Here is a 15,168-nt window from a genome sequence, read left to right on the forward strand (position 1 = left end):
AATATGTACATATATCTATGTCTTCATAAAAAGAGGACATTTGAATTACTTTAATTTTTGATGACCCAGGTCTTTATTAAAAAGTTCACCATCTGACCCACTTCCTTCCCTATGTTAGCTCATTTCCTTTCTAACTCTTTCTCAAGAATGAAGGCCCTTGTTAAACTGACACATCCAATCATAGACATTGAGTTGGTTGCCATGCACTAGGAGGCAGTCATTGTATGTTAACAGGCCACCGCTCACTTGTACCTCTTATGACCTTTCTAGAGACCTGACCAAATGTATTTGCTCTCTTTGATATCTTTTGTCCATGCACCTATTAAGAGGGTGCATTAAAATCTACTCGCTGGGCTCTCCATATTCTACCCTACTGGATTTTATCATTAAACCTTCGTGGTAAGTTACGGGTATGTGCTATTATTATTTTCATTTTACTGATGGGAAAATTCAGTCTCAAAGAATGTCAGTAGCATGCACAAGGTAAGTAGAGGGCCAGCATGTAAAAGAATGCACTCTTCCTCTAGACCTTGCTCTTGACCTCTGAATTATACAGCATTTTATCTTAGCCCTGACTGTTTGACACTCCGCAAGACCTCTGATAATTTTGCCAAGAGTCTCATGCCCAGTGCTCCCAAAGTGAAGAGTCCTTCTACAGGCCATGGACAGATGTATTCTGAGCAGGTGCAGGAAGAAGGCCATTATCACCCACTCAGTTTTGTACTTTGTCAGGGGTGCTGAAGCAGTCATGCTCAAGTACTTGTTTTTTAAATTTCCTCATGAAAATGATCATTCAGTTCTGCAATAGCCATTCTTCCTAAGGTCAAGGTGCACATCTGTGAAGCCAACACAGGGACCAGTGTCTGAGAAAGGCTCCCTACCCTTCCCTTCCCACTGTCTCCATCAAGGCACACTGATCAACTCCTGGAGACCTCACCTGCAAGTTTACCAATGTCTTCCCTGACCCTCCATTGACCCTCAAGTACAAAGAATTAGATTCATTGTAATCCTGTTTCATGACACAGTCTCATCATTCATAAATGCATGTCCTGGCTTTATTTACTGAATTATCTATTTGATTATTTTAAATAATTTAATAAGCACCTATGAAACTACCCCCCCAAAAGCTAGAACTTTGAAAATAACCTACATGGATCCATATGGCTCCTCCTCATCCCCTTAGCCATCCCCCTTAAAGTAGCATCATCTAGAACCCAGTGTTGACCATTCCCTTGCTTTCCTTTTTAAATAGTTTTATTACATCTATACACATTCTAAAATGTATATTTTACTTTTGCTTGTTACTAACTTCAGAAAAAAGGTATCATCCTATAGGTAATCTTTGAGCCTTAATGTTTTTAACTTAATATTATGTTGCTGAAATCAATCCATTCATTGACACCGTAATCTCCCTTTGTATAAACAGACCACAGATCATGCTCCCAGGCTCCCATTGGTGGGCATCTGGACTGTTTCATGTTTTCCTTGTTGTGAACAGAGCTGCAATGAACATTCTTAAGCACATGACCTGTTGCATATATGTGGGAATTTCTCCTGTGAAGAGGAGAGGAATACTTGGGGAAAAAATTCTGTAATTATGTATGGTAATGGGTGTTGACTGGACTTAATGTGGTGATCAAATCACTATGTCATACAACTGAAACTACTATAAGGTTATGTCAGTTATACCTCAATAAAAAAAAATTAAAACTTGCTGCTGACACACATACACACAAAAGAAAAAAATAAATACCTATTTTCCAGAATTCCACATATTAGATTCTGGAAATATTCTTTGATGTGAAAAAAAAAAAAAACAATGCTATAAAAGCAGTGAATATAGGTTCTGGCCCATGTTTTCAGAGCTATACACAGGTGAGAGTAGAAATAACCAAAGTCAATTTCAGGATCTAAAGGAAAGTGTAATGTATTTGTTCATCCGAATCAATTAGCATTTTATAAAGGCTGAATTCATCAGTTTACCTGACTAGTCTTGGAACATAGTTTTTCCACTTGGTGATACATAGAAATAATAGCTTTCAATGGAAATTAATAGATAGCATTTAAAAGATAACTCTTTGGTAAATCTAAGCAGGACCAAATGAGAGACAGAGTGAGATTACTGATGACCACTGAAAGGAATTTTTAGCCAAGGTAATACTGAGTAAGTATGGAACTGTTTTTACCTGGTTTTAAAATGCCTGTGCATATGTGATTACTTTCACATTGATTATGGAACTTGCCAGCAATAAACTACACAAATGTTTAGTTTTGGGATCAGGGACAATGTCAGGCAAGAAGCCCATCACTCGTGCTGCATAGATCTCACCAAACTTGGCCTTTTCACATCGCTCACTTCTGAATGAATTCAGTGAAATAATACATCAAAACACTTTTATTAGAGAATGACATTTTTTTCTATGCATGCATTTAGTAAAATGTATTCCTTTACCTCTAGAGAGACTTCAAGAGGTTTCTCCTGAAAAGAAGTGTACTTTGGCCTCATAAGTGGAGAAATGCATGGGACCTGGGATTCACAATATAAGACTCTGAGACGTGTTATGTTTGTTTTTAAACCTTTGTTTAATTCCGCAACATTCTGGCTTGTGAAATGCTGCTTTAGTAGACTCTACTTACTCGGCAGTGGATGGGAAATGGGATTCAAGAAAAAAAAAACAGTAATAAAAAGTATGCTATCATTTGAGCCTGAATGACTGAAAGAATGGCAATTCTGTGAACACATGCACATACACAGACGAGGGGCAGAGGGAGAGGGAGAGACAGAGAATCCCATGCTGAACATGGAGCCTGACATGGGGCTCGATCTCACAAACCACGAGATCATGACCTGAGTTGAAATGAGTCAGATGCTTAACTGACTGAACCACTCAGGCGCCCCAAGAATGGCAATTCTTATAGCAAGAAAGGAAGCATGCAGAAAGTTTTGTGTGGGGAGAGATGATAAATTCCATTCTGAGCATACTGAGTTTGGTACCAAGATACGTTTTGGGATATCACTGTCCATTAGTTAGAATTTCAGGACTAGAGCTTACTAGAATGGTCCTATAGAGATGAAGATTTCACAGGCATATGCAGAAGCAATAATTAGGGGTGCCTGGGTGGTTCAGTCAGTTAAGTGTCTGATTCTTGGTTTCAGCTCAGGTCATGATCTCAGGGTCATGAAATCTGACAGCACAGAGACTGCTTAGGACTTTCCCTCTCTCCCTCCCCTTCCCCTGCTGGTGTGTACTCTCTCTCTCTCTCTCTCTCTCTCTTTCAAAATAAATAAATAAACTTAAAAAATAAAAAAAAAGAAGGGGTCAGTCTGTTAAGCATCCGACTCTTGATTTCAGCTCAAGTCATGATCTCACAGTTCTTAAGTTCAAGCCCCGCCTCATGGAGCCTGCTTGAGATTCTCTCTCTCTGCCTCTCCCCTGTGTGCTCGTGCTCTCTAAATAAATAAATAAATGTTAAAATCTTTTAAAAAGTGAAAAAAAAATACAAGAAGAAGCAGCAATAATTAAAGCCAGGGCAGTAGATTAGATTGGGAAGAAACCGATAAAGAAAGAAGAAAGAATGTGAAAAGTAGAATGTCTCCCTGCATTTAAGGAGCCATCAGAAAATTGAGAGAACAGGAGACAGATGTTCCTATTGAAGCCAGAAGAGGAGAGAGTCTCCACAAGGAAGAAATGCTAGCCAAAGGTTATAAAGACAAAGACCTGAAATAAGGTCATTGAGTATAGTAATTTGAGGTGACTGGGATCTTCCACAGAAGACTGTCAGCATTGTGATGGGACCTAAGCCTTACAGAAAGTGTTAAGAATTGAAGGCATGCAGAGAGTGACGGCCAGGAGGACTGACTTAGTACGTCAGCGATGAAGGAGATGAGAAAGATGGGTTGATAAACTTAAGAAGCAGCAGAATAGAGGGAATCCTCACACATCTAGGATGTAGGATTACCTGAGCTTTCTTGTAGGCAAAGGAAGTGATTACGGTTACAAATAAGAGGGGGATAGTTGATAAAGCAAATTTTCAAAGAGCCTGGTAGGACTCTGATTGCTATTGGTAGAAGATAAGTTGATACAGCCTTTTTAGAGAGCAACGTGACAATATATCACAATATTAAATGTGTATACCTTTTGGCCCAGCAATTTCATAATACAATTCCATCCCAAAGAAAAGCTAATGAAAGTGTACAAGGATATTCATTATAATATTTGTCGTAATAGCAAAAAAAAAAAAAAGACCAGAAAACTTACAGGCACCTGGATGGCTCAGTTGGTTAAGCGTCCGACTTTGGCTCAGGTCATGATCTCACAGTTCGTGGGATCGAGCCCCACATTGGGCTTTGTGCTGACAACTCAGAGTCTGGAGCCTGCTTTGGATTCTGTGTCTCCCTTGCTCTCTGCTCCTCCCCCCCAAAAAAGTACATTAATTTTTTAATAATAATAATGTAAAACTTAAATATTTTTCAATGAAGGAATGTTTCAATAAATCATAATAGACCTCTTCTATAGAAAACCTTATACCCGTTAGAAATAATGAGAAAAATATGTATATACCGAAATGAAATGAAACTTATGAGTATCTTTCCACTGAACTGTAAGTTTTACTGGAGCAAGAACTATGTCTGTTTTCTCACTCTTGTATACCCACACCCTAGCATAGAGCTTGACCCACAGTAGGTGCTCAATAAATATGTGTTGAATGATATGTTAAGTTTTAAAAATATATTCCAGCATAACATGTAAATTGCTTGTGAAAAGATTCACATTTGTTTTTATATATACATGTGTTTATATTTATATCTACATAGAAAAATTCTGGACAAATACTCAGCAAATTAAAGTAGTTATCTTTGGAGAATAGGATTGGATGGGAAGTAGAGGAAGAGAAGTAAGTATACTTGTAATTAATTCTTTTTTTTTATTTTTTTTTTTGATGTTTATTTTTGAGAGAGAGAGAGACAGAGCAAGAGCAGGGGAGGGGCAGAGAGAGAGAGGGAGACAGAATTACACAAGAGTTCGACGCGGGGCTCGAACTCACGGACCGTGAGACCATGACCTGAGCCAAAGTCGGACCGACTGAGCCACCCAGGTGCCCAGTATTGTAATTAATTCTATCTTCTTAAATTTTTACTATGATGAATTTGTTTTACAATGCCAATAATGTTTTATATATCAATAAAAGATATAAAATCACTGGAGAAAAAGAAAGAAGAGTGCAATAACATGGTTCAGTCTTGGCATGGGTCAAGCCCCTTCTTCCTGAAAGACAGTAGTGGATGATAGTGAAGTTACAGAAAGGAAGAGAAACTAGGGGACCTGTCATGTGTGTCTCAGTAAAGTAGAATCCAGTGGCATCCATGAGAGGGAAGGCCGTGGTGACAGACTGACATCTGAGGGAGGTTGAGAAGGTTCAAACATGAAATCAGTTTAGAGCTGGGGAGACCTTGGAGACCATTCAATACAACCACCCACTTTACGCAAGGCCTTGCCAAAGAACGCAGAGTTTGGTGCCAGTTCACTACAACAGCCTCTAAAAATATGCAAAAAGAATTCAAAACATATGAACAAATGGCTCGTGAGGCATTTGTGAAGGACCCTGATAGGGTAAAGAAAAAGAACTTGTGGTATAGAGCTTGTGCTATACTATGACATTCTGTGTCACTGGCAGTCAGCCTGTGCCCTGGAGCAGAGGCAGGAAGTGGGTGGAGTATGGGAGTAAGTGAGGCAACGATGAATCCCAGGAGACCATTGCATTGACGACTGATAGATTGGCCTTTAGAACTGACTGATTGACTCAAATGAGCAATAGTCCACTCGATTGCTCCATTTTCATCCAGGGAGTCCTAGCTATGGTGTTGTGACGATTAGGTAAGTGGGTAAAGGTGTTGCCCCAATTGTAAAGGTAGCACCCACTGACTTAATAAAACATGAAGTCACATCAGTGAATCAGAGTGTCTAGAGGTTCCCGGAAGATCTGCGGTGAATTCTGACCTACCACTTTGAGCAGGTTTAGCTAGCAGCTCAACCTTTCATTAAGGCAGTGGCTGATTAAAGCTAAGCATCCTGGCAGTTGTTTCTGGAATAGAGGATCAGCCATTTAGTCGGCCTGTTGGACATGCTATTGACATTGTAACTTCTTCCCAGATGCAACTGACTTCTACCAGACTGATGTCCTGCCATGATGCCCAACCATGGTGCAGTAATGGAATTGCCAAGATGGAAGGTAGACCATGAGCATATGGTATGGTGTTGTCTACCATTCCAAGGAGGGGTCAGAGGCAATTGTGTAAGTTATTAAAAGGGATGGGTATGAGGAGATGGAAAGGCACAATGTTCTTCTGATCTCTCTGTGATTGCTTTGTATTTTAATGCTCCTGGCTTTTTGCTGTTTATTTTTAAATTTCTTCTCTTTTTAATGGTTTATCTTTTTATCTATGTCACACATGGACCAGAAGTGTTGAGTTTGTCTGTGTCTTACTTTGGCTATATGTGCTACTACAAGCTACTTAATGGTCTCAAATTTACTGCTGCTTTGTTGGGTTAAATAAGAACATTTTCCATGAAAGATTGAGTTCTCTTTAGTCTAAGTAGTAGACTGTTTAAAATCTGTGAGTAAATAACAAATCTACACATCAAATTGCATAATACTAATTCCCCATGTTCCTCAGCATCCTGCACACCAGCAGATACTCCTTTCTCTTCTATACAGTCCAACCAAGCTTGTGTCTACACTTGGCCTTGGGTGTGTGTGTCGGGGGGGGGGGGTGCTTATGAATTTCATATATACTGTGTTTATAGTTTACCCTTTTGCTTTTCACCAATTCTGATTACACATTTAACATCTTCACAAAGGGCAAGGATGAAATAATTCACAGCTAAGAAAAGACATGGATTAAAGGAAGGGAATGGAATTCAACTTCATTGAACACTATAACTCAATCAATGATTTTGGATCGCACTACAGGTGACCTAATGGCTGGAAGCAACCACCCTTTTCTGCCGGTAGTCACAATTTCCTGTTGCAGTATCCTGTGTGGTTTGCCTTGTCTTTTTCCATCTCCAGCACTACATGATTTGATGGCCTATTGTTCTAGAAAGTACATACCATAGGGCCAGTGAAGGGCTGTATAACAGAGGGGTGAATTGAGGACAGCAGACATATTTCTAAATTATTTTCCTTTTGTAGTCTCCAGCGGCATTATTTCTTTTCTAGCCTGTAGTTCTGAATCTGGCAGAGTTTAAGATAATAACTCATATTTCTCTTCCCTTTGTTGCATTTGAGTTGTTACATTAACTGTCCACAGGCTTTCCTGAGGCACCTAAAATATAGCTTCAGGCATAGATTACCAGACCCTGGTCTTAATTATTCCAGCAGAGAAGGCCATGGGACAGTCCTCTTAGTGTTACTTTCTAAACCATCAATCTGCTCCTGCCCATGACCAGAATAGTCAATGTCTAGGTATAGGTCCCTTCCTAGAACATAAGAGCCTTGAAGCCGAGTGGGATCCCAGGTGCATCTTATCTCACTTTTCATCGTGTAGAGAGAAAAAGTGGAGGCCAGGGAGCTTAGAAGTCTAGCTCAAGGCTGTGACTAGTGAGGTGCAGCCCTGGGATGGGAATACCCATAGTGTAGAGCCTTTTCTCTTCCCTGTGGTTTTTCTTTGGCCCTTCAGGAAGCTGCTGGTCATCACTCATTATAACACCAGGTTAAAAACACACTAGACTTTTCCTAAAGGCTATCCAGCTGAAATTAGCACAGAAATGTGATGGGCCCATCTTCAATAGCTAGCTGGAAGAAATAGCTATTTCGAGGTCTTTAGTACATAATCATATTCACGCAGAAGAAGAATACAAGTGTGAGCCATGGCAAACCCAGTCCTTAGGTAGTCTGTACTCACATAAAGAAAGGGAGACTAAGCCTTCAGTTTCATTCAGTCATTTAATGATGAAATGTGTCTCCTTCCAAAGATGTGCTCCCTCTCTCCTCCTACTGCATAATCAATTATTTTGTCATTGGTATTTTCATTTTTAATAAGTTTTAATTTAAGAATCATAATAAGTGATTTTCTTTTTCAAAATCTGATGGGCATAATCTTGAATGCTGCTCTTTTTATGTGCTTGCTGTTCAGCTATGACTTAATTTGGGTTGCACAAGTCAAAAATGTCAAAGACAGATGACTTGGGGAGCTAGATGGGATGGGAAGAAATTACACCAGGCTGAGAAGCTTGCAGATCAAGCTTCTCACTGATATTTCCATCTCTGTCAGTTTCAAGTTGGATGGATGATGGTGCTTACCCCACAGAGTTGTCAGAATTGCTTCAGATGCTATAGGTGACAGCATTCTGCATGCTCTAAATGATGGAAAGTGAAAACCAGTGTAAAAATTCCATAATTCTAAAAACCTTCAGTAATTACAGAGTCTGGATTTAAATGCCTGAGAATACCAGACAGGAAACTGTCCCCTAAATTATGATCTAATTCTCTAGAAAAGCCTGTTCACTTCTAGTCACCTAATCCTAGGGAGTTTAACCATGTCTGAGTCTACAAATGAAAATTCAAATAGAGAACTAAGTCCACTAAGGACATGATTTATATTGAAATCACTTTGGACTAAAAGAGTCAAGTAATTGAGGATGGAGTAGTTGGAGCCATGAATTCTCTGGATGGGGCTAAGGATTAAGACGGGACTAGTAATGAAGGGCTAGATGTTGTCTTAGCTCAGTAATGAGACCAGAACCCTCAGTTACCCTGAGTAGCAGCCTCCATGAGAAGGGTTAACAAATGTTAAGTACAACACTGATAATGAAGCTTCTGTAATTAAGTTATAGCTTCCAGATATTAAAATTACTGAAAGTCAAAAATATTTATTGAATTATTCTGTAGATAACAAAGAATTCTATTCACTTTGTAATCATTAGCCTATTTCTGTCTTCTAGTTTTCTCCAGAACACATTAGTTCTATAATAACAGTAGTAATATTAGTACTATTAGTAACAATAATAGCAGCTAAAGTTTATTGCGTGCTCACTATGCACCAAGCGCTTTTCTGGGAAATTTATGTACATTGTGTTATTTGACCCTCACAGAGACCTCATGAGACAGTTACACTTCACACTTTACAGATGTGGCAGCTGAGGCTTTGAGAATGAAATCGTTGGCCAAGATCACACAGCAGGTTAAGTAGGAAAATAGAGGGACACAAACAGACAATCTGAATCTATAGACAGGCTTCTTAACAACTGCATCTAATTTCTCTTTTAATAAATATCTACATACTAGAAAATTTATGGAAAAACAATATATCCATATATAAATTTTGCTTTTATGATGACTTCTTCCAGAAGACTAACATCCTTACTCTGCAAAACAGCATGTTTTACTTCTCACTGATATGGTCATCACAGTCTTTCAAAATCATATGCTTCTCGGGGCGCCTGGGTGGCTCAGTTGGTTAAGCGTCCAACTTCAGCTCAGGTCATGATCTCGCGGTCCGTGAGTTCAAGCCCTGCGACGGGCTCTGTGCTGACAGCTCAGGGCCTGGAGCCTGTTTCAGATTCTGTGTCTCCCTCTTTCTCTCTCTTCCCCCGCTCATGCTCTGTCTCTCTCTTCTCAAAAATAAGTAAACGTTTAAAATTTTTTTTTTTTAAAATCCTATGTTTCTCAAATTCCTACTGTTCTCATATCAGAATCCTTTTGGGAGTCACTAAGAGAAAATCTAACTCAAATTGGCAATAAAAGTATTTCTTGGCCCATGAAATTGAAAGTTCAGAGGTCAATTTGATTCACACCTAAACAACACCTTCTAAGACCCATTTTATTCCACTTTTCAATCTGCTTTCTATGGCTTCTTTTGTTACAAGTGGCTTCCTTTGGGACTGCCAATGACTCCAGGGGAACAAAGTCTACCTGCCACATGCAAGAGAAAAAAGCTGCCCACCTCTAGAAGCTGTCTCCAAAAGAAGCGAGAAAACCTCTTTCCAGAAGACCCTAGCAAACCTCTCCTTCCATGCGATTGGCCTGTTGGTCATATGACCATCTCTGACCCTATAATTATGCTCCACTATGGGATAGGATCCCACTGTTAATTTTAATCTGATCCAAATACCCCACACCTAGAACAATGAGACACTAACACAAGTACTGTGTGGAAGAGGTGTGAATGCTCCATGGAAAACAAGAGTTGTTACCAAGAGTCTCTTAATGTCCGCTAGAGTTCCCATCATCATTTCTAGGGTCCCAGTGATGTCACGGTAAGAACTAGTCTAAAATCCTGATAGAGAAATTTGGCTATATTTAAAGGTGATAACCTATGTTCATGGGTTATTTTATTAGTAAAGAACTACATGGACTACAGTCCCAAATATCATAACTGTCTGTTTTTATATATGTATGATATATATTTCTTTTTAATTATTAAAAAGGAAAAAAAGGCCTTGAGAGCTGATTTAATAGAAAAGATTATCTTTTTTTTTTCTAGTTTATTTATTTTAGTAATCTCTATACCCAATGTGGGTCTCCAACTCACTACCCCGAGATCAAGAGTCCCAAGTTCTTTCAACTGAGCCAGCCAGATACCCTGGAAATACTATCTTTTTATTATTTTTAAACATATTTTCTTTTTTTAAGTAATGTCTACACCAAGTGTGGGGCTCGAACTTACAATCCCAAGATCAAGAGCCGCGTGCTTTACTGACTGAGCCAGCCAGGCACCTCTATCTCTTTATTAAATAAAATAAGTTATGCACCTAGCCTGAGATAAATGTAATTAAAGTCAGTGTGGGACTTTTGAGAAAAGAAGTGAGGACAAAGAAGAAGAAGGGGGAAAAAAAAGGAAAGAAAGCAAGACTGAGAGAGAAAGGAAAGGAGAAAACCATTCATGAGTTACTTGGAAGTAGTCAAAATAGTCCAAGTAGACCCGGGCCAGTAATTAATGAACTTTACTAAAGGACGAAGCATATGATGGGTAGAAGTTCTCATAGGAATTACTGTCACTTGACATCTTCCACTGGCACAAGAGCCGATGTACTGTGGCTTCAGTGACAGTGTTGTGTTGGCTTGCAAACACGATGTCAAACATTGCTCTCTTTCCTGGCCTATCCTCTCCCTCCAGTAGGAGGTGCTGACTCCATTCAAGCTAAACTTCATCTCAGCTTCAAGGAAATATTGATTTTACAACTTGAGATGTCTGGGTTGCATGTGGATTGTCCCAGGAGTGAGGAGTTGTGTTCAGGGAACACAGTGACGGTTCATAAGATTTATTCTGGGCATCACCTGAGGCCTATACTGTTATCGCAACAGTCTTCAGCTTGTGCCCTGGGCTCCTGTCTCTCCACTCCAGTGCACCCTCCTCATGGCTATCAGATCAACCCTTCTTAGCTCCCCTGTGATCCTATCTCTCTCTTCTAGTAGTAAGCTAGTGATCAGATCCATACCTATCTATTCTATAGTATCTCTCATTATCCACCCAAACAAACTTTGCACAGTTCTTTAGCTAATCTGCCCTTTCTCTTACCTAAATTTGCATGTGATTTCCCATTCCTATCCCTGCGTCTCTGCTGTTCCATTTGCCTGAAAGTCCCTTCTCCACACCCTTCCCCCAGTCATCTTCCCATACCTAATTCTTATACTTGTGTGGAGACCCGGGTCCAATCTATAATGTTTTCTCTTCTCACTGAGCTCAAAGTATCCCTTCCTGCTCTGTTTGATCCCCAAGAGCAATAGATTTGTACCCATCTTGAACACCTACTGACTTGAATTATAGGCGCTGCTGTTACCTGCATGCTGTAAACCTCCCTCGTTAGACTATAAGGTTACTATATAGTGTTATTCACAGTGCCTTGTCCTAGTAGATCCCAAAAAGAAGACAGTGTGTGCTTTGTGTAGTATGTATTATGCACTGAGTGTATGTTTTAAAAACAATTCTTTAAGAAAAAGAATAGAGTGTTAAGAATCTGATCTAAGAGGCATCTAAAAAAAAATTTTATCCCACACCAATCTCTTCATCATCTCCATTCTTCCAAATGGTTCTTCCTTCCCATTTAATAATGACAAATCAATCACTCAAGTCTGCTCAGGCCAAAAAGATGGAGTCCTTTCTTACTTTCATTCCCCATATCCAGAAAATTTCACTGGTTGTACATTCAAAACAAATCCAGAATTTGATGACCTCTCACCTCTAATGCTAACATTATGGACCAAGTCCCCGTTGTTCCTCACCTGAATTGTTGCAACAGCCTCTAAATGGTCTCCCTGGCTCCTCCTTCATCGTTTCCTTCTACCCTCATTCCCATATGGCAGGCAAAATGTGTCCCGTCATGTTGTTTCAATACACAGAACCCTCCAAATACTTTCCAAAGCACTCAGGGTAGAAGCCAATGTCTTTACAACTATTTTGATGGTCCTACATAATCCATCCCACACAGACCCTTAAATTTCTGACTTTATTTCCAGCCACTCTGCCTATACCACTTTATTCTAGCCTCTTTCTCAACAAGGCAAGCACCTTCCACCTGCTGCCACCTGCACTCTCTACCCCCCTTACCCTGCTTATTTTTCCCCATAGCACTTTCGATTTGACACACTGTATCCCATGCATCCGTGTTTCTCTTGCTTCATTGTTGATTCTCTCTCTCCTACTCTTGCCTCCATTAGAATGTAAACTTCCTGAAGGCAGAAATTTTTGCCTGATTTCTACTTTGTCCTATCCTCAGAGCCAAGAAAAGGGCCAATTGCAAAGCAGACTTTTTCAAAATATTTGTTGAATGAATGAATGATGCATAAATCTCATTTAGAGTGTTAAATCTTATTTAGAGTGTTAAATATGCAGGCCACCTAACATATGTGGTAGACAATAATTTGAGAATCTTTCTCCTAAAGGTCTAAATCTGTACATTTGAAGTTTTAGAACCGGGTCAGTTTCTCACTTGTTAGAGAAGCAACAACTGTATTTCAATCCCAAACTGTAAAGCACACTGCAAATTTGAGACATTATTATAGTTACGCTCCAGTTCTGGCATTTTTTCCAACAACGGTTAAATTCCCAAAGTGAGCATGCCCAGCATGCATTTTCTAGAGGATAATGCAAGGGATACAGAGCTAGATTAAATAGAGCTTTCAGGTTAGACTCTTACAGACCGGTTTCTGCCACCACTCAAAGCAGGTTAGAACACGTTTTAACTACCCCCACCCTCCTTATACACTCACCATGGTGACAGCCATCCTTCTCTTAAGGAAAGTTCTCTTCCCTTTGTGGTGCTTGGGTTGGGATGGGTGCAGGGACACAAAAACCCAGTTTCTTGGGTATCCTCTTTTGAATGGTGCTCAATTCTCCCTAACTGTCTCATTTCATTATCAAGTCCCAGGAGCTCCTATTTTATATTGATCTCATCACTGAGCAAATGGATGTTGACACCTCTGTTCTCAGTTGATTGCGTTACCGCTGAGCAGCAATCGTTTCCCTTTCACCTAATGAAGTAATTATCCCAGTGGACCTAAGTGATGACCACAGCCACGGTGGTCAATAATCCTTGTGAGGACCGTTCTCCCTCATCCGTTGGTTTCACCATCAGGCCGAACCACTCGGATCAGGATGTCCTCATCACTGTTATCATTCCCCGGTGTAACCTGGTCCCTCCTCTCCCCTACAGGGTCTAGGCACTTGGAGCATACAGAGCCAGTGCCAGTGGTCCTACTGGTCTCTCAGTGATGCCCTCTACTCATGATCCCATGCATACCTGAGAATCTTCCCCCAGTGCAAATCTGAACACAAGAAGTTCCTCACAGTAGCATATTAACGTTACACTGACATGGAGGAAAAGCTTAAAAACACTATGTACAGGGGCGCCTGGGTGGCTCAGTTGGTTAAGCACCCAGCTTCAGCTCAGATCATGATCTTACAGTCCATGAGTTCGAGCCCCGCGTCGGGCTCTGTGCTGACAGTGTAGAGCCTGGAGCCTGCTTCAGATTCTGTGTCTCCCTCTCTCTCTCTGCCCCTCCCCTGCTCATGCTCTGTGTCTCTCTCTCTCTCTCTCAAAAATAAATAAAAACATTAAATATTTTTTTAAAAAATACTATGTACATTTTGATTCATTTTTGTTCTTTTTAAAAATTTTTTTTAACATTTATTCATTTTTGAGGGACAGAGACAGAGCATGAGTGGAGGAGGGGCAGAGAGTGAGGGGGACACAGAATCCAAAGTAGGCTCCAGGCTCTGAGCTGTCAGCACAGAGCCTGACACGGGGCTCAAACCCACGAACCGTGAGATCATGACCTGAGCCAAAGCCGGATGTTCAACCACGCGCCCCTTGATTCATTTTTGTATGAAAAAATAGGATATATAAAGTGGATATATAAAATATATGTTATACACATGCAAAACATATATAAAATGGAATATGTAAATATTTAAAGGCACGGAATGTATTGGCATAGATGCAACAGAAGTCGGAAGGTATTTGCACCCAAACATTTCCAGTGTTTTAAGTCATTACCCCAGAGAGGTATGATTCCTGGTGACCACCTCTTCCTCTTTTTTTTTTTCCATACCTGTAATTTCCAATTTGACTATAATTATATCCGCTACATTTTAAATTCTTTAAATGCAACTGTGATTATGTCATTCCTGGGCTAAAGTTTCTTCACTTAAAATTTTAAAAGTGACAACAATTTTGTGATGAGGTCGGTCAGAGAAGCACATGCCAGCTATCACCTGCCATGAGGTCTCTGAGAGTGAGGTGGCAGGAAGGAAAGGTGGAGGATGAGGTCTCTTTTCTGCCAGCACCCCTCTCCTCTTGGGCTGGGCTTCCCTGTGGATGACTCAGGTGGGAGTCCAGCCACATGAGGAGAAGCCAGGGCAAGGGAGCTGGGTGGGGGAGGGCGGGGCCTTCTAAGAGTCGTTCTTCCCTCTGTGACATTGTACCATAAGGTTATTGTACCTTGAAAACCAGTTAAGAGGGTACTTCTCCTATTAAGTTCTTACCACAATGAAATGCAAACCTTTTGTTAACTTGTAAGAAGTTGTTCTTCCTCCCATTGGTTTCCTCAGGCTTTTGTTCAGGACACAAATGTGACTGTGAAAAGCCCCTCAGAGGGTTCAGATTTGCATTTGGGGAGGACCCCAGTGCAGCCTAGAGCCTGGGGCAAGCTGAGAGACCCGGAAGA

The sequence above is a fragment of the Acinonyx jubatus genome, chromosome B2 (assembly GCF_027475565.1).
Source record: "Acinonyx jubatus isolate Ajub_Pintada_27869175 chromosome B2, VMU_Ajub_asm_v1.0, whole genome shotgun sequence".
Classification (NCBI taxonomy): domain Eukaryota; kingdom Metazoa; phylum Chordata; class Mammalia; order Carnivora; family Felidae; genus Acinonyx; species Acinonyx jubatus.